The sequence below is a fragment of the Megascapheus bottae genome, chromosome 25 (genome assembly GCF_031878675.1).
Source record: "Megascapheus bottae isolate mThoBot1 chromosome 25, mThoBot2.hap1, whole genome shotgun sequence".
NCBI classification, from domain to species: Eukaryota; Metazoa; Chordata; class Mammalia; order Rodentia; family Geomyidae; genus Megascapheus; species Megascapheus bottae.
This window is the reverse complement of record NC_143533.1, coordinates 147,160-169,448: the sequence shown is the minus strand read 5'-3', so window position 1 is coordinate 169,448 and position 22,289 is coordinate 147,160. Positions and strand designations below refer to the sequence as shown.

The 22,289-nt window shown below is 42.0% G+C and overlaps 1 protein-coding gene, 1 long non-coding RNA gene and 1 pseudogene across 8 annotated transcripts in view; 1 reads left to right on the top strand and 2 right to left on the bottom strand.

The window, feature by feature from the left end:
- Positions 1-711: 711 nt before the first annotated feature.
- On the bottom strand, positions 712-21,265 carry LOC150046097 (uncharacterized). The gene is made up of 2 exons (XR_016539638.1): positions 21,184-21,265; positions 712-1,019 (listed from the first exon to the last, which is right to left on the bottom strand). It is a non-coding gene; the product is annotated as an uncharacterized LOC150046097 (long non-coding RNA).
- On the bottom strand, positions 3,826-3,998 carry LOC150046098 (U2 spliceosomal RNA; annotated as a pseudogene).
- Dcun1d3 (defective in cullin neddylation 1 domain containing 3) overlaps positions 21,207-22,289 on the top strand; it is a 47,578-nt gene continuing 46,495 nt past the window's right edge. For 2 of the 7 annotated variants that reach the window (XM_090357816.1, XM_090357811.1), the window contains exon 1: positions 21,207-21,294. The gene's annotated coding sequence lies outside the window, so the exon portion shown is untranslated. Of the gene's footprint in view, positions 21,351-21,704; positions 21,903-22,289 lie in introns of those variants that run through there. The other 5 variants (XM_090357815.1, XM_090357813.1, XM_090357812.1 and 2 more) reach the window with 4 other exon arrangements.

Sequence of the window (22,289 nt, the reverse complement as noted above, 5' to 3'; positions counted from 1 at the left end):
CCTGGGTTCAATTCCTCAGTACCACATACATAGAAAAAGCTGGAAGTGGTGCTGTGGCTCAAGTGGCCTCTGGCCTTGAGAAAACGTAAGGACAGTGCACAGGCTCTGAGCTCAAGCCCTAGGAGTGACAAAGAGAAGAAAAAAGTTATCTGGTTGAGCAGGTATAATCTGACTAAATCATAGGACCTATAGCTAGGGGTAAGCATTTTGTTTTTTGCTCAAGGCTGACACTTAACTACTTGAGTTCCACCACTTTCAGCTGTTTCTTTTATTTTCTTTTCTTTTGTGAATTTCAGATAAGAATCTCACTGACTTTCCCGCCTGGGTTGGCTTTGAACCAGTTGTCAGATCTCAGCCTCCTCAGTAAGTATGATTGTAGGCAAGAGCCACAGGTGCCCTACCCATTGAATATATTTAAAAAGACAGTTACTAGCTGTATTTGATGATGCAGGCCTTTAATTCCAGCACTTGAGAGGCAGAAGCAGGAGGATCATTAGTTTGAGGTAAGTTGGGATACAAAGTGAGACTCTGTCACCTGAAAAACAACAACAACAACAACAAAAAAAAAACAGGACACAGAAGTGGTACTATAGCTCAATGTGGTAGAGAGCTAGCCTTGAGCTGAGGAGCTAAGGGACAGTACCCAAGCCTGAGTTCAAGCACCATGACCGACAATAAAATAAGACAAAAGGAAGAAAAAAACACCTCAGATTGACACTGTTTCCAGTTTACTCAGAGAAAACCCTGTTGCAATTCTAATTTCTCACTCACATCTCTACCGCTTGTATTTCAAGGAAGTGGTTGAGGAGCTGGCCCAGGACATCCTCTCCAGTGACTTTGACTTGGAAAAGATCATGAAGTTGTACCCCGTGGTCTATGAGGAATCCATGAACACTGTACTCAGACAGGAGCTCATCAGATTCAACAGGTAGGTCGGATGATCTTGTCTGGATTCTGAACATGAGGGATGGGTTCAAGTGGACAGTGGCCAGACAGACCACTGTAAAAGATGTGGTTTGCTGTAGGGAGAGACATGAAGAGAACCAGACACAGCACATGTTGGCCTAGGATTAAATCACTCCTATTCGTTTTCTCCCATCATTTGTGTGACACCCTTAGTCAAGTTAAAACCAATATGAAGGGGTAGGGAGTTTGGCCTAGTGGTAGAGTGCTTGCCTAGCATGCATGAAGACCCTGGTTCAATTCTTCAGTACCTTCCTTCCTTCTCTTGGCTTCCTCCCTCCCTCCTTCATTTTCTTCTTTCTTTCCTAGCTGTTTTCCTCCCTTCCCTTCCCTTTCTGCCTTCCTTTCTCCTTTCATTTTCCTTCCCTTTCCTTGCCAGTGCTGGGGCTTGAACTCAGGTCTGGGCACTATCCCTTAGTTCAAGGCTAGCTCTCTATTACTTGAGCCACAGCTCCACTTCTGATCAGAGCAACTTTTACTGAGCTGCTTGTACCAGATATGATGCCAAGTATTATGCATGGTTTTCATTGAAACAACACAATCTTTGCAATATGCTCAATTATCAACCTCCCCATCACCATTTTACAGATGCAAAAACTCCTCTAGGCATAAAATTAGATTCTAGATCAATGACTTCCATGCTGCGCTATCTAGTTTCTGACGGTGAGGTAACTGGAGCCCTTCTCTAGTGGGCACAGGGCCTTATTAGCCATTGTAACATAAAATTGAGATCAAAATGTTTAGTGCCATGTAGTCAGTTACTCAGTGAGTACTTCATTAGAACTCCAGGAGGTCTAATTCTAGAGTCCATGCATACTTTACCAATGTGTAAAAGGTCACAAATTGTGAGAAAAATTCATTCCATCATCTCTTCTACAGAGTTGAGTTGTTCTGGGCTAACCATAGGGCCAAGGGTCCTGTGCCCTTCTGGATGCATTTTATTTCTCTAATTACCACAAGATAGAGCCCAGTAGGGTCAAAACAGTCAGGAACCTATGGCTCACACCTGTAATCCCAGCTATTCAGGAGGCTATGATCTGAGAATTAGGGTTCAAAGCCAGCCCAGGTAGGAAAGTCTGTGACACTCTTATGTTTAAGTAACTGCAAAAAAAAAAGCCAGGTGTGGTGGCTCACACCTGTCATTCTAGCTACTCAGGAGGCTGAGATCTGAGGATTGTGGTTCAAAGCCAGCTGGAACTCTAAGGTCCGTGAGACTCATCTCCAATTAACCACTAGAAGGAAACCAGAAGTGGCACTGTGGCTCAATGAGTAGGGCAGTAGGCTTGAGCTGAAGAGTTCAGGGACAGTGTCCAGGCCCAGAATCCAAGCCCCACAACTGACAAAAAGAAAGAAAGAAAAAAAAAACCCAAAAAGCTAGAAATGGAGCTGTGGCTCAAGTGTGAGGCTCAAGTGTGAGAATGCTAACCTTGAGCAAAAAAGCTCAGGGACATCACCCATCCCAAGTTCAAGCCCCAGAAATGGTTTGTGTGTGTGTGTGTGTGTGTGTGTGTGTGTGTGTGTGTGTGTGTGTGTATGCACAGAACCAAAATAAAAAGCAATCAAAGCCATTTAGACCAAATGAGGAAACTGAGACCCGGAGATGGCTGTGGCTTGATATGAGCCTTGAGTGACTCAGAGCTGAGTCCAGGTCTTGTGGAGGTTGTTTGCCCATCCAGATACTATTTTACTCTTTTGCCTTATTGGGTTATTGCTGAGTTTAAGGACAGCCTTGGAACTGGAAAAATGTCACTGGCGCCTTTCTTAGGGTTAGTCTCTTGAGAGTCAAGAAATCATTGGCCATATGGAGACCAAACAAGGTATGGAGTGTGAGCTTGGGATGAGTCCACCTCTGCTGAGTCAGATGCCTTGGAATGATGTGCTGGCACTCAGCAGGCCAAATGGCTTCCTCTTCTGCTATTAACCACTCCCCTAAGGCCACAGGAAAATTTCTTGTTGGTGGTGGGGGCCTTCCCCAGCCATTGCCACTGGCCATTATAATATAAAAGAGCAGGGGAAGCTCCACATTTAGCAATACTCCATGGTCTCTCTTACATGTTCTGACTGTCCATTCAGTGGTACAGGAAATCCAAAATGGCTGATGGTTTAGTGTCCAATTCAAGGGAAGCATCCTTGAATCTTCTTGAGTAGGTATTTCTCCCTTGAGTACAAAAAGCCTTGAAACTAGAGAAGTTTCTAGTTGTAGGACCAGAATAGAAATGTAAGTAGGGATAGGTGCCAGTGTCTCATGCCTGTAATCTTAGCTACTTAGGAGGTTGAGATCTGAGAATCATAGTTCAAAGCCAGTCTGGGCAGGAAAGTCCATGAGTTCCTTGTCTTCAATTACCCATTAAAAAGCCAGAAGTGGAGCTGTGGCTCACCTGGTAGAGTGCTAGCCTTGAGCTTAAAGCCTCAGGGACTGCACCCAGATCCCGAGTTCAATCCCAGGACCAGCACACACACACACACACACACACACACACACACACACACACACACACACACACACACACAAAAGAAGAAATGTAAGTAGGTCTTCATCTGTAATAGAAATCTTTGTGGCAATTCTCTAGATGATGGTGTTTCCCTCTTGAATCCTCAGCAAGCATTGGCATCTAAATTAGCCTATCTTGAGTACAGTGGACACTAATTTAGGGTCTCCTTTCTGTATTCACTGTTCTCTTGTCTATGTGGTTGCAAGCCTACAAATTCTTGAAAAAAACAATAAGCTCTTTTTGGTGGTAGTTGTCTTTTCTCTAATGAGTACCTCATAGTTTATATAGAACAACCTTAGCAATATGAATCGAACACCCTAAAACCTATAGGCACTTTTCAATCCAGATTTTCATTTTTAGGTCCCTCAAGAGGGGGTACACTATGCCTAGAGGTATTAAAATGTCAGGTCCAATTGTGGAATGAAGGGAAAAAGCTCCTATTGTCTTCCTGCTCCAAAAATCTATCTTAGTATATTGTCCTTGGATAGAAAATATGTCAGAAATTAAGCTAAGAACAGATACTTGATTTTAGCCCAAAGTGATTTTGTTTATTTAGAGAGAAAGGAGGGAGGGAGGAAAAACGGGAGGGAGAGAACTTATGTGTTCACCAGTACTTGGGCTTAAAGTAAGGGCTGTGTGCTGTTCTTGAGCTCTTTTGCTTAAGACTAACACTGAACCATTTGAGCTTTATCTCCACTTCTTACTCTTTGGTAGTTAATTGGAGATAAAGGTCTTATGGACTTTTCCTGCCCAGGCAAGCTTTGAACCACAATCCTCGGATCTCATCCTCCTGCAGAGTTAGGATTACAGACATGTGCCATCAGTACCTAGCTTTATTTATTTATGACAGGTCTTGCTTATAACCCTCAATTCATGATCCACCTGTCTCAGCCTTCCAAGTCCTGGGATTACAAGTATGAATCACCAAGGTCATCTTAGAAATTCTTTCACTAAGAAAATAATTTCAAGTGCATTAAGATTAACATGGGGTGCGCAAGACATCTAATAACAACAGATGCTGGCAGGGATGTGGCCAGGAGAGATCGCTACTACTCTGTTGGTGGGAGTGTAAACTCGTTCAACCACTATGGAAAGCAGTATGGCAGTTCGTCAAAAGACTAAACATAGAGCTCCCCTATGACCCAGCAATTCCACTACTTGACATTTACCTAAACATCCAGAAACAAGAACATACTAAATCCACTAGCACAACAATGTTCATTGCAGCACTATTTCCTATAGCGAAGATATGGAACCAGCCCAGATGCACCTCAGTAGATGATTGGATCGAGATGTGGTACTTATACACAAGGGAATTCTATGTTACCATCATAAAGAATGACATCGCCCCATTTGTAAGGAAATGGAAAAACTTGGAAAAATCATATTAAGTGAAGCCAGACCCAAAGGAACATAGGCTCAATGGTTTCTCTCACTTGTAATAATTAGTACACATCTACAACTTTTTTAGCAGAGGACTACAATAGCTCAAAACCTAGGTACATAAGGACATATGGGATGAGGCTAAATGAAAGGATCTCCAGGATATGGAAACCAAGGCTTTATCTTGTGTGATTGTTGTTCCTAATGTACTATGTTATTTCTCTTCTTTTCTGTTGTCCTTTGGTTAATCTCATTGTTACTATATCTGACTTTTTTACCTGTTATATTGTATGTACGTTTATTTGTTTGAAATAGGAAAGGGAAGGAAGGAAAACAAGATGATTGGAATGAGATGGGGGGAGGGAATTGGGGACAAAAACATGAGAAGGGGTATCAATGTGTGAGAAGTAATGTACTTACTACCTAGCGAATGTAAATGTAACCCCTCTATACATTACCGGGATGGCAAAAAAAAGAAAGATTAATATGAGGGGGCTGGGTGTGTGGCCTAGTGGCAGAGTGCTTGCCTAGCATGTATGAAGCCCTGGGTTCAATTTTTTAGAACCACATACACAGAAAAAGCCAGAAGTCGTACTGTGGCTTAAGTAGTATCCTTGAGAAAGCTGAAAGACACAGTGCCCAGACCCTGGACTGGTGGAAAAAAAAAGATTAAGATGCATGGATTTTCCCAGCAGTGTTGTTTGCAATAACAACAATCTGGAAATAAAGTTTTAACTATAGAGAAATAGTTTAAGGAAATGAACTACCTTTTTTTGAAAGATTTTTTTTTACTTTTTTTGTTGTTTTATTTTATTGATTTCATTGAAAACAGAACAAGAAATGGTCTGAGCCAAAAGACGGCTCTTAAGACTGTCAAAAACATTGTAACAGGAAAAAAACATAAGAACATGACTGCATTATGAATGTTTTAGAAGATTTCTCTTTTTTGAAAGATTTTATTAACACTGATCTTTACATCATATTTCAAATGTCATGTTTAACAAACAAGTATTCAAGAAGGTAATCTATATATGCAATCATTGACACATAGATTTTAGAACATAATCAAAATTACGCTGAGGGTTTGTATGGCATAGATACATATCAATCTAGGTAATATGTCTACAGATTATATATCCCATCATATATTTTTATGTCTATGTAGTTATATTTATATCCCCAAGATCATGCCTATAAACTTGGGTACCCGAATATTGAGTCATCGCTCTTGTATCTAATATTCACATATGAAGGAGACCATGTGCCTTTTGTTCCTTCGGTCTTATCTTACTCCACATGATTTGTTCTAGTTTCATCCACTTTCTTGCAAATGCCATTATTTTAACTTGACTGTTGGCTATATAGAATTCCATTGTATGTATATACGTACCACATTTTTTGTATTCATTCATTTGTAGTAGGGCATCTGGGTTGTTTCCATCGCGTGGCTATTGTGAATAGTGCAGAGATGAACATAGCTGAGCAGGTGTTCTTATCATATCCTGGGTTATGATGCTCAGGATAGATGCCCAGGAGTGGTATGGCAGGATCATAAGGGTTTTTTTTTTTTGTTTTGTATTTTTCAGTTTTTTCTGTCCTAGTTTACATTCCCAGCAGCAGTGCAGTAGGGTTCCTCTTTACCCACAACCCCGCCACCATTTGTCGTTGTCTGAGTTCAGAATGTTGGCCATTCTAATTGGAATGAGGTGGTATCTCTTAGGGTTGTTTTGCAGGAAACGAACTACTTTTGAGTCCTTAAAAGGGACAATTTAGGTGAGACAGGAGGATTGTGAATTTGAAATTTGAGGCAGGAGGATCATGAATTTGAGACTAGCCTAGGCTATAAGTTAAAACTTTGTCTTAAATAAAAGCCACTTCTGCTGTTGTTGGTGGTGGTGGTCATGAGGCTTGAACTTGGGGATAGGTACTGTCCCTGAGCTCTTTGTTCAAGGCTAGCATTCTACCCCTTTAAACTACAGCACCATTTCCAGTTTTATATGGTTAAATGGAAATAAGAATCTCATCGACTTTTCTGCGTGGGCTGGCTTTGAACTGTGATCCTCGGATCTCAACCTCCCGAGTAGCTAGAATTAAAGGCGTGAGCCACCAACACAAAGGGCATTTCACATCTCTTCTGTATTGAGTTGGAAAGAATTATTTATATTCTAAAAGAAAAAGTTATAAAAGGTAATATTGACCCCAATACAAATTGTTTATTTGAGCTGGGTGCAGTGATTCACACCTATAATGGCTGTACTGAGAAGGCAGAGTTAGGTAAGACTGAAGTTCAAGGCTAGCCTGCAGTGGGGAGTGGGAAGAGTTGAATGAATGAAATGAAGCAAATATGGTAGTGCATTCCTGTGGACCTAAGTATGTGGAAAGCCATAGGTAAGAGGATCATGGCTGAGACTGACCCCAGGTATAAATGGGGAATCCCATTCAAAAAATAAAGCAGAAAGGCTGTGAACATAGCCAAGTGGTAGAGTGCTTGTCTAGCATGCATGAAGTCCTGGGTTCGATTCCTCGGTACCACATACTCAGAAAAGGCCAGAAGTGGTGGTGTGGCTCAAGTGACAGGGCACTTGCCTTGAGCAAAAAGTGTCCAAGGAAGCCTGGTGCAGTGGCTCATACCTATAATCCTAGCTACTCAGGAGGCTGAGAACTGAGGATCAAGGTTCAAAGCCAGCTCAGGCACAAAAGGACCTGAGACTCTTATCTCCAATTAACCTCTAGAAAATGGGAAGTGGGGCTTGGCTCAAGGGTAGGGCAGTAGCCTTGAGTTAAAGAGCTCAGGGACAATGCCCAGGACCACGGCTAGGGTGGCAGTCTTGAGCAGAAGAGCTCAGGGACAGAGTCTAGACAGAGTTCAAGCCCCATGACCCACCCCAAAAAAAAAAAAAGCAAGAAAGCTGGGACCATAGCCTAGTGATAGAGTGTTTGCCTAGTATGCATGAAGTCCTGGGTTCAATTCCTAGGTGCCACATACCTGGAAAAGGCCAGAAGTGGGGCTGTGGCTCAAGTGGCAGGGCAATAGTCGAACACAAAGTGTCCAACAACAGTGCCCAGGCCCTAAGTTCAAGCCCCAAGACTGGCTAAATAAAGCAAGAAATCTCCAGTAGTTGCTCAAGTGGGTGAAGAGAAGGTTTTTGGAAAGATAAATTAATCTGTATGTGATAAAGTAATGGGTGACATAACTTCTTTCTTCTCAATGCTTGTGTTTCCACTGACCTTTGAAAGGGGAAAAATAGTAAAGGAGAGCTGGCAATGGTGTGCTTGGGTAAAAGAGGTCTACTGGAAAGACAGGCTAAGCCAGCTCCTTTGTTCTTTGCAGGCTGACCAAAGTAGTTTGCAGAAGCCTCATTGATCTTGGCCAGGCCATCAAAGGGCAGGTCCTGATGTCCTCAGAGCTGGAGAAAGTCTTCAATAGCATGCTTCTGGGTAAAGTGCCAGCCATGTGGGCACTACCCATCACTGAAACCCTTGGGGGACTACATGGCTGACCTACTGGCCTGCTTGGCCTTCTTCCAGGTATGAGAATGAATGGAAATGGTGTGCTCACTTTGATTATTTTAGTATGTTTTCATCAATTAGAGGCAGAAGGGGAAGGCAGGCAGAAGCAAACATTCTATACTGGGTGCCTAAAACTGATCTGGACAGGAGAAAGACTTTTCCAAGTCTTTACAAGATTATACTCTATGGAGAAACAAGAACTAGGATAACTGTCACATACAAGTGGCTCACGGGACAGATTTGGCCAATGGATATGCTTGGTTTGGTGGCTTGTTAATTTCACACATTGGAACTAGCATGGAACATTGGATTTAAATTTTTTTTTTTTTTGCTATTCCTGGGGCTTGAATTCAGGGTCTGAGTGCTGTCCTTGGGTTTTCTCAAAGCTAGCACTCTATCACTTGACCTACAGCACCACTTCCTGCTTTTTATGTACATGTGGTACAGAGGAATCAAACCTAGGGTTTTGTGCATGCTAGGAAAGCACTCTACCATAGGCACACTTCTGGCTCTGGAACATTGGGTTTCTAGACATAAGAAATGCAGTATGGGAGTGGATAACTGTGGTAATATACTTGCTTCACACATGCTATGAGGCCCCCAAATGATATCTAATGTGGCAAAATGAAAAAAAAATCCAGATATCATCTTGTTAAAACTAGAAGACTTGAAACAATGTACTTACATTCATAACATATAACAACTCTCTCTAGAAATGAATGGCTGTCGTTAAAGTTACTCAATACAATGCCCTGATACACTGCCAACCACTCCTTACTGTGTCCAATACCAGCTTCCACCTGTGCTTTTCTTAAAGTAGGAATATTTCTTTTTTCTTTTTCTTTTTTTTAATTTTTTATATATATTTTTATTGTAATTAATAAAAGGGTTACATGATATTTGCCAGATAGAAGGTGCATTAATTCACATACATTGATACCCTTTCACATGTCTTGGTACCCATTTCCCTCCCCCCACCCACCACACACTCCCCGTATTGGTTTTCCCCCTTTCCTATCAAGTTTCAGATAACCAAATACAAATAAATTCAATATATCAGATAACAAAGTGAGATACTGTAACAATATGAGATACCCAAGGGACAGCAAAGGAGATGAGGGATAACATAGTACATTAAGGACAACAATCATTCGTTATATGGCTTTTGTTTCAATATCCTGGAGGTCCTTTCAATTAGCTTCATACTATATGGCCTTATGTATCAAGGTTTTGCTCTATTGCAGATCTCTGGTAGTAGAGCCCAAGGTTTCTACTGATTATGACAAATGAGGGAAACCATTGAGCCTAAGTTCCTTTGAGTCTGGCTTACTTCACTTAATATGATTTTTTCTAAGTCTTTCCATTTCCTAACAAATGGGTCGATGCCATTCTTTCTAACAGCAGCATAGAATTCCATTGTGTACAAATACCACAACTTGTTGATCCACTCATCAACTGAGGGACATCTAGGTTGGTTCCATATCTTTGCTATGGTGAATAATGTTGCAATGAACATTGTTGTGCTAGTGGATTTAGTATGTCCTTGTTTCTGGATGGTTGGGTAAATGCCAAGTAGTGGAATTGCTGGGTCATAGGGGAGTTCTATGTTTAGCCTTTTGAGGCACTGCCATACTGCTTTCCATAGTGGTTGAATGAGTTTGCACTCCCACCAACAGTGTAGTAGTGATCCCTCCTGGCCACATCCCCTCCAGCATCTGTTATTTGTTTTCCTGATCCTGGCCATTCTAACTGGAGTGAGGTGGAATCTTAGAGTTGTTTTCATTTGCATTTATGACCAGAGATGTTGAGCACTTCTTCATGTGTCTATAGGCCATTTTTGTTTCTTCTTCAGAGAAGACTCTCTTTAAGTCTTTGGCCCAATTTTTAATGGGATGGTTGTTACTTTGGAGATTAGTTTTGGAGTGATTCAATTTTTTGAGTTGTTGATATATTTTAGATATGAGGCCTTTGTCTGTTGTTTGGTTGGTGAAGATCTTCTCTCACTCTGTAGGCTTCCTAATTAATTTACTAGCTATGTCCTTTGCCATACAAAAGCTCTGCAGTTTAATGCAGTCCCACTTATCCAGCCTTTCTCTGATTTGTTGTGATTCTTGGTCCTTATTAAGGAAGTTTCGACCTGTGCCAAGGAGACCTAGTGTATCTCCTATTCAAAGTAGGAATATTTCTTTATACCTTAATTTCAAATGTAAGAAAATGAGCCAGGAGCTGGTGACTCATGCCTCTAATCTTACGTACTCTGAAGGCTGAGTTAGACTAATCTGGGCAGAGTAATCCATGAAGCTCTTACCTCCAATTAATCAACATAAAAAAGCTGGGAGTAAAGTTGTGACTTTGGAAATAGTCTTGAGTAAAAAGTAGGAAGCTCTGAGTTTAGCCTCCAAGCCTAGTACAAATAAAACTAGTACAAAAAATGTAAGGCAAGCCAGGCACGGTGGCTCATGTCTATAATACTAGCTACTTAGGAGGCTGAGGTCTGAGGATCGAGGTTCAAAGCCAGCTCCGGTACAAAAGACTCTTATCTCCAATTAATCTTTAGAAAATGAGAAGTGGGGCTTAGCACTTAAGGGTAGGGCAGTAGCCTTGAGCTGAAAAGCTAAGGGACAGCACCTAGGCTGAGTTTAAGCCACATGACCCCCCACACATACACACACACACACACAAAATATAAGACAAACACAAGAGTTACATTAAATCAGTTGCAAGTTAAGCCACTTGCTTCAAGCAAAATAAGAAAAAGTGTATGTATGAAACCTGGGTGTGGTGGTAAATGCTTATAATCTCAGCTATTGGGAGACAGAGGCAGGAGGACTGAAAGTCTAAGGCTAGCCAATGCAAAGTTATCTCAGAAACAAAACAGTAGTGAAGGTATGCTTTAAGTGGTAGAATACCAGCCTTAAGGGAGAAAGCCAAGCCAGAGAGTGAACTCCTGAGTTCAAGTCCCACCACAGGCACAAGTACAGAACAAAACCATAAGAAACGGGCTTCAGCATGATTCAGGTGATAAGAGCACTGGCAGTCCATATTGCATAAAAACAATTATTTTGTGGGACTCATTGGACAAATTTTGTGGTTACTGATTTTGAATTTTGATTTGTGTGACTCTGCAGGAATGGATTGACAAAGGGCCCCCTGTGGTTTTTTGGATCTCTGGATTCTACTTCACACAGTCGTTTTTGACAGGTGTCTCTTAGAATTACTCCCGGAAATATACCATTCCCATTGATCACGTTGGATTTGAGTTGAGGTAGGAGTATTTGGGGATAGGACAGCTCAAACCATTCACGATTGCCTTTTTCCTTATTAGTCCACACATTTGGGTGTGTTAGGGTCCAAATGCTTCCAATGCTACAAAAGAATTAGTTAGGCTGACTTATGATAGTTCCAAAATCTTCTCTCTCTCTAGAGCATTTCCAAGACATTGTTTATGTAAAAGGTAATCTTTCTAGAGGGAAGTTCTGTTACAGCCATACCTTGAAAAAAGAAAGCATCCTTCCACGCTTCCTATTCTTCATGATGACCTCTTCCTTAGAGAAATGTCGATACCCTAGAATAGTCACTAGAACTGGAGGAAAAGATTGGGCCCTGGTGGCTTAAACTTCTAATCGTAGTTACTCAGGAGGCTGAAGTATGAGGATCATGGTTTGAAGCCAGAGGGGGCAGGAAAGTCTGTGAGACGTTTCTCTCTACCAAAAAGCTAGAAGTGGAGCTGTGGTTCAAGTGTGAGATCACTAACCCTGACAGAGTGGGGAAAGCTCAAGGACAGTGCCCAAGCTTTGAGTTCAAGCCCCAGGACTGGCACCAAAAAAAAAAAAGAAAAAAGAAAAAAGAAAAGAAAAGAAAGACATCCCATTTATAGCACATAACTAACTAACTGATTATTATCCTCTCTGTTATAGGTATATGTTATCCTCAATGTAGACCATTTTATGCTTTTCCAGGAGGAATTGGTGTTTATTACCCCCCTGTCTAAACAGTGGTAAGCTGAGGCAGACTCACACCAGCTCATCAGAACCAGGTGTAACATTCTTTTGGGAATCACCTAACTTTGTTCTAAGATAGTAGCAGAAAAACCATGGAAATTGGTAAAATTATAAATCAAGGACTGATTTTTTCCTTCCCAGACTCTTTTTCTAACATGTCTCTGCATAGAATCACACCTCTTACTACATAAAGCCAGGTACAAAAATGGAATTGTACCAAGTCATGAAGTTATGATAAAACATGGCCTCCTGTCCCCAATGCAATCACTATATGTAAGGGCAACTCAGGAACCAGACCTTGCTCACGTATGGCAGGCAGGAGTATTACCAAACAAGCCCCTTTTGTCATTAGAGATCTATTCTAGTAGATCATGTTGCAGCTAGACTCATGTTTATGTATGCCTAATGTGGGGAAAAAAATGGAAGATTACAAAGCTCACAGAATTCCCCTCTTCCAGGTAACCAAACAAGAAACAAGCATGGAGAATAACCCAGAAGACGGGGGCCTACATAAAAGGGCTCTACCTGGAAGGAGCCCGTTGGGACAGAAAATCTATGCAGATTGGAGAGTCTTTCCCCAAAATCCTCTATGACCCGTTGCCCATCATATGGCTAAAGCCTGGGAAGAGTGCAACATTTCTGCATCAGAAAATCTATGTGTGCCCGATCTACAAAACAAGTGCCCAGAGAGGCACCCTCTCTACTACAGGCCACTCCACCAACTATGTCCTCTCTACTGAGCTCCCAACACATATGCCCCAAAAGCACTGGATAAACCCAGGGGCGGCTTCACTATACCAGCTGGATAACTGATGGCATTTGTGTCAGAACAAAGTAAATGGCATTTTGTTCTTTACTACAGATTAGCCTCTTTTTGTTTTAAAGGGGTTTATTAGCATATATTAGTTGTGAAAGGGCATTTTTCACTGTGACAGTCTCATTCACAAATGCAATATGCCCTATCAGCATCACCCCTTCTATGTCTAATCCCCATCTTATTAACATAGTTTCAACTAGCTGCCTTTTCTTAATTCATAATACAATGAGGATGGTAATTACATGAAGACAGCAACTGCTACAAACCAGGTATTTTATAATAACTCTACAAAGTAGCTTATTACCATCCACATTTTATAGCTGTAGAACCTGTATAGAGAGAATGTAGGAAATTTCTCCCAATTTAGGCAAGTAGAGTTGATATTCTTCAATTTAGACTTTGTCATTTGAATTAATATCCTTTGTTTCTGTGTGTGTGTGTCTTGGTCTGGGGGTTTGAACTCAGAGGCTGGATGCTGTCCCTGAGGTATTTTGCTCATTCTATCACTTGAGCCCAGTTTCACTTCTGGTTTTTTTTGTTTGTTTGTTTTTTTGTTTTTTGGTAGCTAGTTGGAAATGAGTCTTATGTACTTTCCTAGGCTGGCTTTGAACTATGATCTTCAGATCTCAGCATCCTGAACAATGAAGGATAACAGGTGTGAGCCACCAGTGCCTAGCAATTTTTTTTTAATCATTGATAGGATTTAGGATCCAATAGCTTCTTGGTGCTATGGATCAAACTAGTCTTGTGTTGTCTAGGCAAATTCTACATATAGTCCCAGTCCAGTTCCAGTTTTTTTTCTCTTTAGCCTATATAGAAGAGCTAAAACTTCAGAAGGAGTTAATAAGAATCATATTTATTGCTTGTCTATAGTTTGCCAGGATTTGTACCCAATACACATTTAGATATCTTGTGTGATTTTGTACACTATAAATATTGTCTTTCCCTTTAGTGTTCAGGGGAATTAAGTAGCTTGCTTAACATTACCCAGCTCTTTCTCACTGCAGATACAAGTGGTTTGTTTGGTTCTTGAAACCATGCATTTTCAGCTACCTTCTGTCCAAGTACCGGTACATGTTCAGCTGTAGATTGTTGGAAGAGATGTGTAGTTCCAACAAGACTGTGTCCAAAAAAATTCAACCATTTCTATTTCCTTAGGGATGGCTAGAAACAAATCCTGAGACAAAAGTCAAGCTTATGATGGATTCTTCACTGACTCTTGTAGTTCTTTGGCTGTAAATGGCTTTTCTCAGGGTGTTTCTTGCTAACTTCACAGTCAAGCAGACATAAGGCTGAGAGTTTTCATATGTCTGGCCTGGCTTGCTTCTTTACTAGAACAAATGTTCTGACTCAGGGCCTCTGATTTTTCTAGAATGTGGAAAGCTTCTGAGAATCAAATAAACATATTCTAGAAAATCTCAGTTTAAATTCCTTTATGGTGCTAGCCAAATCCTGACTGAAGACTCTGACTTCAGAAAGAAGCAAATCTTCCAACTCTAGGAATTCAGTGCAAGAGAAGGTCTCCCAATCTTGTCACAGGGCAATAGAGACAGTGAAAATTCAGCCTCAGACTCAAAGAGGGTATCTTAATAGTTAATTTTTTTTCCAGAAACATACCTTTTCCCAATGCATGCGGGAATCGGCATCAACAGACAGCTGTTGATTAGTCACATGAGATGGAAAAATAGTCAAGATCCCAAATCCTGACTCTTGAATCAGTACGTAACCACATTATAAGCTATATAGGAGGTAGCAGTAAGAGTGTTTCTATGAGAACAACTTAATTTTAATTGCAGTTATCTAATGCCAGCTTTAGCAACAAAAACTGAATGAGTCAGGGACTGTCTCATTCCTCAGGGGTTAAAGGACAAAATGTTTTTTTCTTTTTCTGTTTTGATGAATTACATTTTTGTAATTTAAAACATTTCTCTTTGTAAACAAAGATTGCCTTAAATTTGAGGTCATTTTCAACTGGGGCCAGTGTAGAAACAATGTCTCCTGGAAGAGAGCAAGATGCTCTTCAGAAATCACTGTGATTTCGAGGCTGGAATCCTAGGGCAGAGATGGTCAGAGAACAGCCCTGTGAGAAAACAGCAACCCTGGTTTATAAACAACTCAGAGGATGGCATTAGGCAAATCTAGTCATTAAGTTAGTCCCTACTCTTAAAAATCTAGCTATTAAGCAGTAGAGTATCTGCTTAGCAAGCACATGGCCTCAAGTTCAAATCCTATTACTGCCAAAGCAATAACAAGATCTAGCTGTTGAATAAACAATTATTTTCAGAAGAAAATTACATTAAAGGATGGGTGTAGGGAAGGTAGGATTGGCACCTTATAAGATTGCAGATGGAATCTATAGCTTTGAAAAGAAAATGAGGAAAAATGCTTTTTTAAAAAAAGAAAAAAAATCAAGTGTAGCAGATTATGCTTATAATCCTAGATTTTTTTGAGGATGGGGGAGAAGGATTGTGATTTCAAAGCTAGCCTGTGCTATACAATGAGTTTCACACCATGGTTTACATATTAAGACCCTGTCTCAAAAAGAAAACAAGATATACATTGCATGGAAGATAGTAATTGACAATTGTTTTTGTGTCAATGTGAGTGTGTGTATATATTGTCTATGTCCTAATAATATATACATACTATATGTATATATTGTCATAGCATATATATGTATATATATACATATAGTATAATATATACACACGATAGTGTCATGTGTCGTGGCATATATACTAGTTCGTGTGTGCGCGTGTGTATGTGTGTGTATTCTTTGCTTCTTCACTAGAACAAATATCCTAACTCAGGGTTACTGATTTTTTCAGAATGTGGAAAGCTTCTGAGAACCAAATACACATAAGGCCATATAGTATGATGCTAAATGAAAGGACCTCTAGAATATAGAAACAAAAGTCATATAATGAGTGATTGTTGTCCTTAATATACTATGTTATCTCTCATCTCTTTTGCTGTCCCTTGGTTATCTCACATTGTTACAGTATCTCACTTTGTTATCTGATATACTGGATATATTTGTATTTGGTTATTTGAAATTGGATAGGGAAGGGGGGAAAACAAGATGAGGGGTGGGGTGGGGGGAGGGAAATGGGGACCAAGACATGAGAAAGGGTATCAATGTATGTGAATTAATGCACCTTCTATCTGACAAATATAATGTAACCCTTCTATTAACTACAATAAAAATATATGGAAAAAAACCTGAGGTTTTAGTTTCTTCATGGTGCTAGCCAAATTCTGACTGAGAATTCTGAATTCTAAGATAAGCAACCTTCCAAAAAGACTCTAGGAATTCAGTACAACAGAAAGTCTCTAAATCTTGCTATAGTGCATTAGAGACAGTTGAGGTTTTTAGCCTCAAACTCAAAGAAGGTACCTTAGTCATTATTGTTTTCAGAAACATATGTCTTCCTAATGTTTATGGGGAATTAGAATCAACAGACAGCTGTCATGTGATATAAACAGGTGGTTAGGATACCAAATACTTATACAGTATATGTACTATCTATACTTTATTTGGAAAGGGGCAAGACATAAAAGACACATTTAGTTAAGATTTCTGGCATTCAGAAGGCTAGTCTGTGCTATACAGTAAGTGCTATCCAATGGCTATCAATTTGATGGTCTTCAATTGTGGAGGCTGGTTTGGAAAGATGGTTTCTACACTTTGTAGAGTTAACACAAACATTGTACATCATTGAAAGCACCTGAGGTGCTTAGAAAAGGACTGTGAAAGGAACTGTGGTAGAGACAGGTAAGTTACATCTCAACTGGTCCAGAATGGCCAGTCTTTTTTTCTAGTGTTAGGAACATATCTGGCTGACCATCAAATGAAGCCCTGGACTTCAGTTCACATATCCAAAACTGCACTGGCCATACTTTAGAGTCACCTCTAGGAAAAGACACACTTCTACAGAGACCCACTGAGTGACTGTGGGATCACCAACATACCTACTAGCACACTTAGACTTCTCTGCCTCCAGAAAGACCTACAGCTGTATTTGTGTTAAATATATATGATATGCTGGGCACAGTGGCTCACATTTGTAATCCTAGCTACTCAGGAGGCTGAGATCTAAGGATCATAGTTCAAAGCTAGTCCGGGCACTAAAGAACTCAAGACTTATCTCTAATTAACCACTAGAAAATGGGAAGTGGGGCTGTGACTCAGGGTTAGCTATGAGCCATTAGCAGGACAATACACCACAAAGTCTTGGTGGTTTACTCTCATGACTAAGAGCTATGTCTTGTTGTTATTGGCTAGCCCTGAGACAAAGTATTGTATTACATATTTCTAGATTAAAAGATGAAAATTTCACATATGGTTTCTAGTAAACATGTATCATTTTCACATCATTGTAAAACTGAGAAATCATGAGTCAAACCATCATTAAGTATGAAACCATTCATGTCTTATTTATCTGCACTGGAGCACATACAAGATTATACTTGTATAGGGGAATTTCAATTAGATGATTTTAACCTATATAAACCAACAAATATAAAGCTATTTTTTCCACTGAGAGACAATCCTAAATGGAAATCAAGCAATGTTTCTTTAATTCAAAAGAACGGAAATAATTCCTTAGTAGTATACTTCAAGAAACAAAGATAAGAATCAGAGGACAAAGGCAATATAAAAGATGTAGGAAAAAAAGATGAAAACAGGCAAATGGCTATACATCAGTCACTCATGACAACCTAGCCAGGATCTTCAAACTCAAGAGAGCCAAAATGCCAAATTAAACTCATGCTTTGCAATGCTCTTCTAAGAACATGGATTAGGAAACTATAAAAGGTCTTTGGCAAGATGAGACAGAGTTGGAACTTTCTAGCATCTAACTGTGTACTCAACTATTTAATATATAATAGCACTCTGAACAGAGGGCCAAGTCTTCAGAACACTCTAACATAACCAAACGATAGAGGCAACCTGTGCAGAGGCACTGGTGTTCCTGACTAGACTTTAAGAGGAGAAGCAGTCAATGATTATTTGTACATGTGGAGAATGATTAGCAGTAAAAAGTACCCTCATGTTCTTCAATACTAGCTCTAGTTAGGTGCCGGGGGCTCAAGCTTATAATCCTAGCTACTCAGGAGGCTGAGATCTGAGGATCACAGAATGAAGACAACCAGGTCAAGAAAGTCCATGAGATTCTCATCTCCAATTGCCTACCAAAAAAGATGTTAGTGGAACTGTGGTTCAAGTGGTAGAGTGCTATCCTTAATACAAAAGCTCAGGGAAGCACGCAAGAGCTGAGTTCAAGCCTCGAGACTAGTACACACACACACAAAAATGGACATAAAATATCCACTGGGGTTATACCAGTAGGGTAAAAGCCACAGGTGACTGATGCTGCACAAGAACCTTTGGGAATGTTAGGCTAGTATTGTCAGACTGGTTTTTCAAATAAAGCCAAATTTGGATATTTGATGTGCCAGTTTTGAAATGCTGGCTAGAAAATAAAAAGAATTAGGGAAAAAGCCCCAGAAAATTAGCAGGGCCGGTGGCTCTTGCCTGTAATCGTAGCTACTCAAGAGGCTGAGATCTGAGGATCACGGTTCAAAGCCAGTCCAGGCACTGGATAAGAGAAACTCTTATCTCCAATAACCACCAGAAAAGGAGAAGTGGCACTGTGGCTCCAGGGGTAGGGTGGGTAGCCTTGAGCTGAGCTGAAGAGCTCAGGGACAGCCCCCAGGCCCAGAGTTCAAGCCCCAGAATCCACACAAAAAGACAAAAAGCCCAAAAACATAAAACAAAAACAAATAAACAAAAAACTCCAGAAAATCACTTTGTAGTCTGAGCAGTATGTTTGTAGTCAACACCTGTCTTAGAAATTTGCAACTTCTAACTTAGGCCAACCCTTTCAGCTAAAAGAAAAGGGACTTACCCAAGGCTACTCTCTGTCAAGTCTAAGATGGAAATCCAGACCTGCTTCTTTTTCTCATACCACTTCCAATATATTGAGACTGACCATATTGTTGTGGTAGCAGTAGCAGGGACAAAACATCCTTTGTCATAAGCTATTGAATTTAGTGGCTGATACTTTATGAACACTGTGTTCCTGCCTAGCAAGGCTCTACATTACTTAGCAGCCAAGAAGACACAAAGAAATAGCCCATTGGGAAGACAGGCATGTAAATAAGCATTTATCAAAGACAGATTATATATATATATATATATATATATATATATATATATATATATATATATATATATGAGATGTAAATTTACCTGTGCACAAGCCCCAAAGCACTGACAGCTGGGAGGGGAAGGAGAAAAGAGATACAAGTGCCCTTTAAGGAAGAGTCTCAGATTATGACCTTGGGTCCTATTAGTCAGGATCTTAAGGGGAGTTCCTTCTTTTTTTTCCCCTGAGGTCTGATTTATGTCTCCTTTGTTTGCTTCTTTTCTGGGTCATCTCTGAAATGTTATGAGATGTAAGGGATGAATGACCCTCTTTTTATGTGTGTGTTGGTTCTGGGACTTGTACTCAGGGACTGGGCATAGTCCTTGAGGTTTATTTATTTTTTGACTGTGGGGCTTGAACTCTGGGCCTAGGAGCTGTCCCTTAGCTCTACAGCTCAAGTCCACTCTTGAAACAGCCACATTTCAAGTCTCATGGTCTTTAGTGCCAGGGCTGATTTTGAACTGTGATCTTAAGATCTCAGCATCCTGAGAGGTGTGAGCCACCAAGCCACACCTCCATTTCACACTTTTTTTTTTCTGTGGTGGTGAACTGGAGATACTTGTCTTTAGAATTTTCCTTCCTGGGTTGGCTTGGAACATAGATCCTGATATCTCAGCCTTCTAAGTAGCTAGGATTATAGGAGTGAGCTACCAGTTTAGGGATGTACCTTCTTTGTTATCTACACATTCTTCCTAGGTGGTCTGGAGATGGGCCAATATTTATTATCTCCAGTCAAAAGATTCTCCCTAATCTGTCTAACTTCTGAACATATTTGGATTACTACATTCAAAAGAAAAGCCTAAGATTTTCCCCCTAAACTGTTTTCCTTTAGTGAGTCATTTGCTCCATCATTTCCGACATGTTTGACATTCAATTCCACTTCATATCCAATTTGGCAACAAAATCCTGCAAGCTCCACCTCCAAAATAGAATTCTGTTAATTTCCACAGTGACTACCCTTCAACACTATGGTCACCTCTTCCTAAGCCTTCAACACTTTTATCTTACCTTTTTCACTCAGCAGCCTACGTGATTGTTTTAAAAAAATGTAATCAGATCAGGCAACTAACTTAAAATCCTATAGTGATACAAAAGCCAAACCCTGCATGCCACTTCTCTAATTTGATGCTGAGCACTCAAGCCTCTGTCTTCTTCAACCACGAGGCTTTTATTTTCCAATCTTAATCCTCTGCCCACTGACTATTTTCTCCACTTAGCTGTTTGCCTTATTCTCTGAGATTTCCTCAGGATGGATTTAGAGTGTGTCATCACTTTACCAGGCGTTCTTCTTAATTTTTTTTTTTTGGATGGGGTGCATTTCTCACTTTCGGATGGCTTTATTCTTGTGCTTGTTAACTCCTTCTTGCACGCGAATGACAGGGTGGCAAAGGTGCCCTCTGGTTTTCCAGTTTGCTCATGGAGAGAACTAGGAAGCAGGCTCTGTCTTGGAAAGTCTCAGCTCCCCACTACGCGGGTGGTTAATTTAGGTCGATCTGCCCGAGCTTAGAGGCCTTCAGTTCCCCCAACTGCCCCACGTCCTCTCTCATTTACATTCGGGGATCCAAAGGATCCGGACGAGTTCTCTCCTGGGCCGCACACCAGGCCTCCCACCCCGGCCCACACGGGTCGCTTCCCCGAGGCCGGCGGTGATGACACCGAGCTGCCCTCGCGAGGCTGGGGTCACACTGGCGCGTCGCCTAGCAACGCCGTACCCGCACCCCATCCCGGTCCCTGGGGAAGCCAACCCCTTTCCCCCCACTCCGGGTCCCCGCGCCGGGAGTCAGCGTCTCCATCCCTTCACTCACTCTGCGTCAGTCTTGCCTTCCCCCACCAACAGCAGCGCGGCAGCCCCCGGAGGGCCGCGAGGAGGCGGCGCCGGGAGCTTCGCCTCAGCGGTGGCCGATCCAGCTCCTCCGGTAGGTCCGGTAGGCCAGGCCAGACCAAACCACCGGGGCAGACGTCTTAATTCCAGGTCAGGATAGGCTCGAGTCTCCTTCAACTTCCAATTCTACACATTCTTCACCGCATCCAACAAGATACCCAAACCGGTCCTCTCCTTAGTTTCCCCTTTTACTCCTTTCGTTATCCTCCTCCCACCCCCACTCCCAGTTAAGAATGGTCCAGTCCAGCTCCTCCGGGCTCGCCCGCCCCGTAGATACGTCTTTGCCCTTACTTAACGACAGCTTCCTACGTCTTCGTGTACGTCGTGACGTCATCCCAGTCATTCCCTCCCCGCCCCTCTTCCATTCTCCCTCCTGGAGCTGGTGGCCGGCGGGGTTACCGGAAGTGATGATGCAGGAGGCGATGGAGGGGGCGGGGCCTCAGGGCGGCCGCGGCCGGTGGGCCGCAGATGAAGAAGAGGCGGCAGTGGTGGAAGAGGAGGCGGCGGCGACGGCGGCGGCGGCGGCGGCGGCGGCGGGGGTAGGGAGTCTGGAAACGCGAGCTGGGATGGTAGGTGGTTTGGACCCACCAGGCTGCCGTCGTTTCCAGAAAGGGTTTGACTGGAGGAACCTCTGGAGCAGCTGTGAGTTTTGTGAGGGGGGGGGCCGCAGGGAGTTGAGGCAAAGTGGGAGCGTTGAGAGATGAAGGGGCGGGGGTTCGAGTCCTTGGAGAAAGTGAGGGGGGGGGTGTAAGGTGAAGAGTGGGCCGGCCGCTGTGGAAGGGGAGGCTGGGAGCGGGAGCCGGTGGCGTGTCAGTCAGCACGGGGCTCTGGAAACTTAACCCACTGCCCCTGCTTCCCCACCGCCAGCACCCCTCCGCCCGGGCTCTCGGGACGTGGGGTCGGAGCTGCCAGGGAGTGGGTGCAGACTCTGGCCCTGAGGTCCCGGGGTAGAGGCTCTGAGGTGGGAGCCCAAGGGGAAGGTGGGAGGTCAATCTCGAGCTCCCTCCGCCCTCATCTCCCTCCCCACCC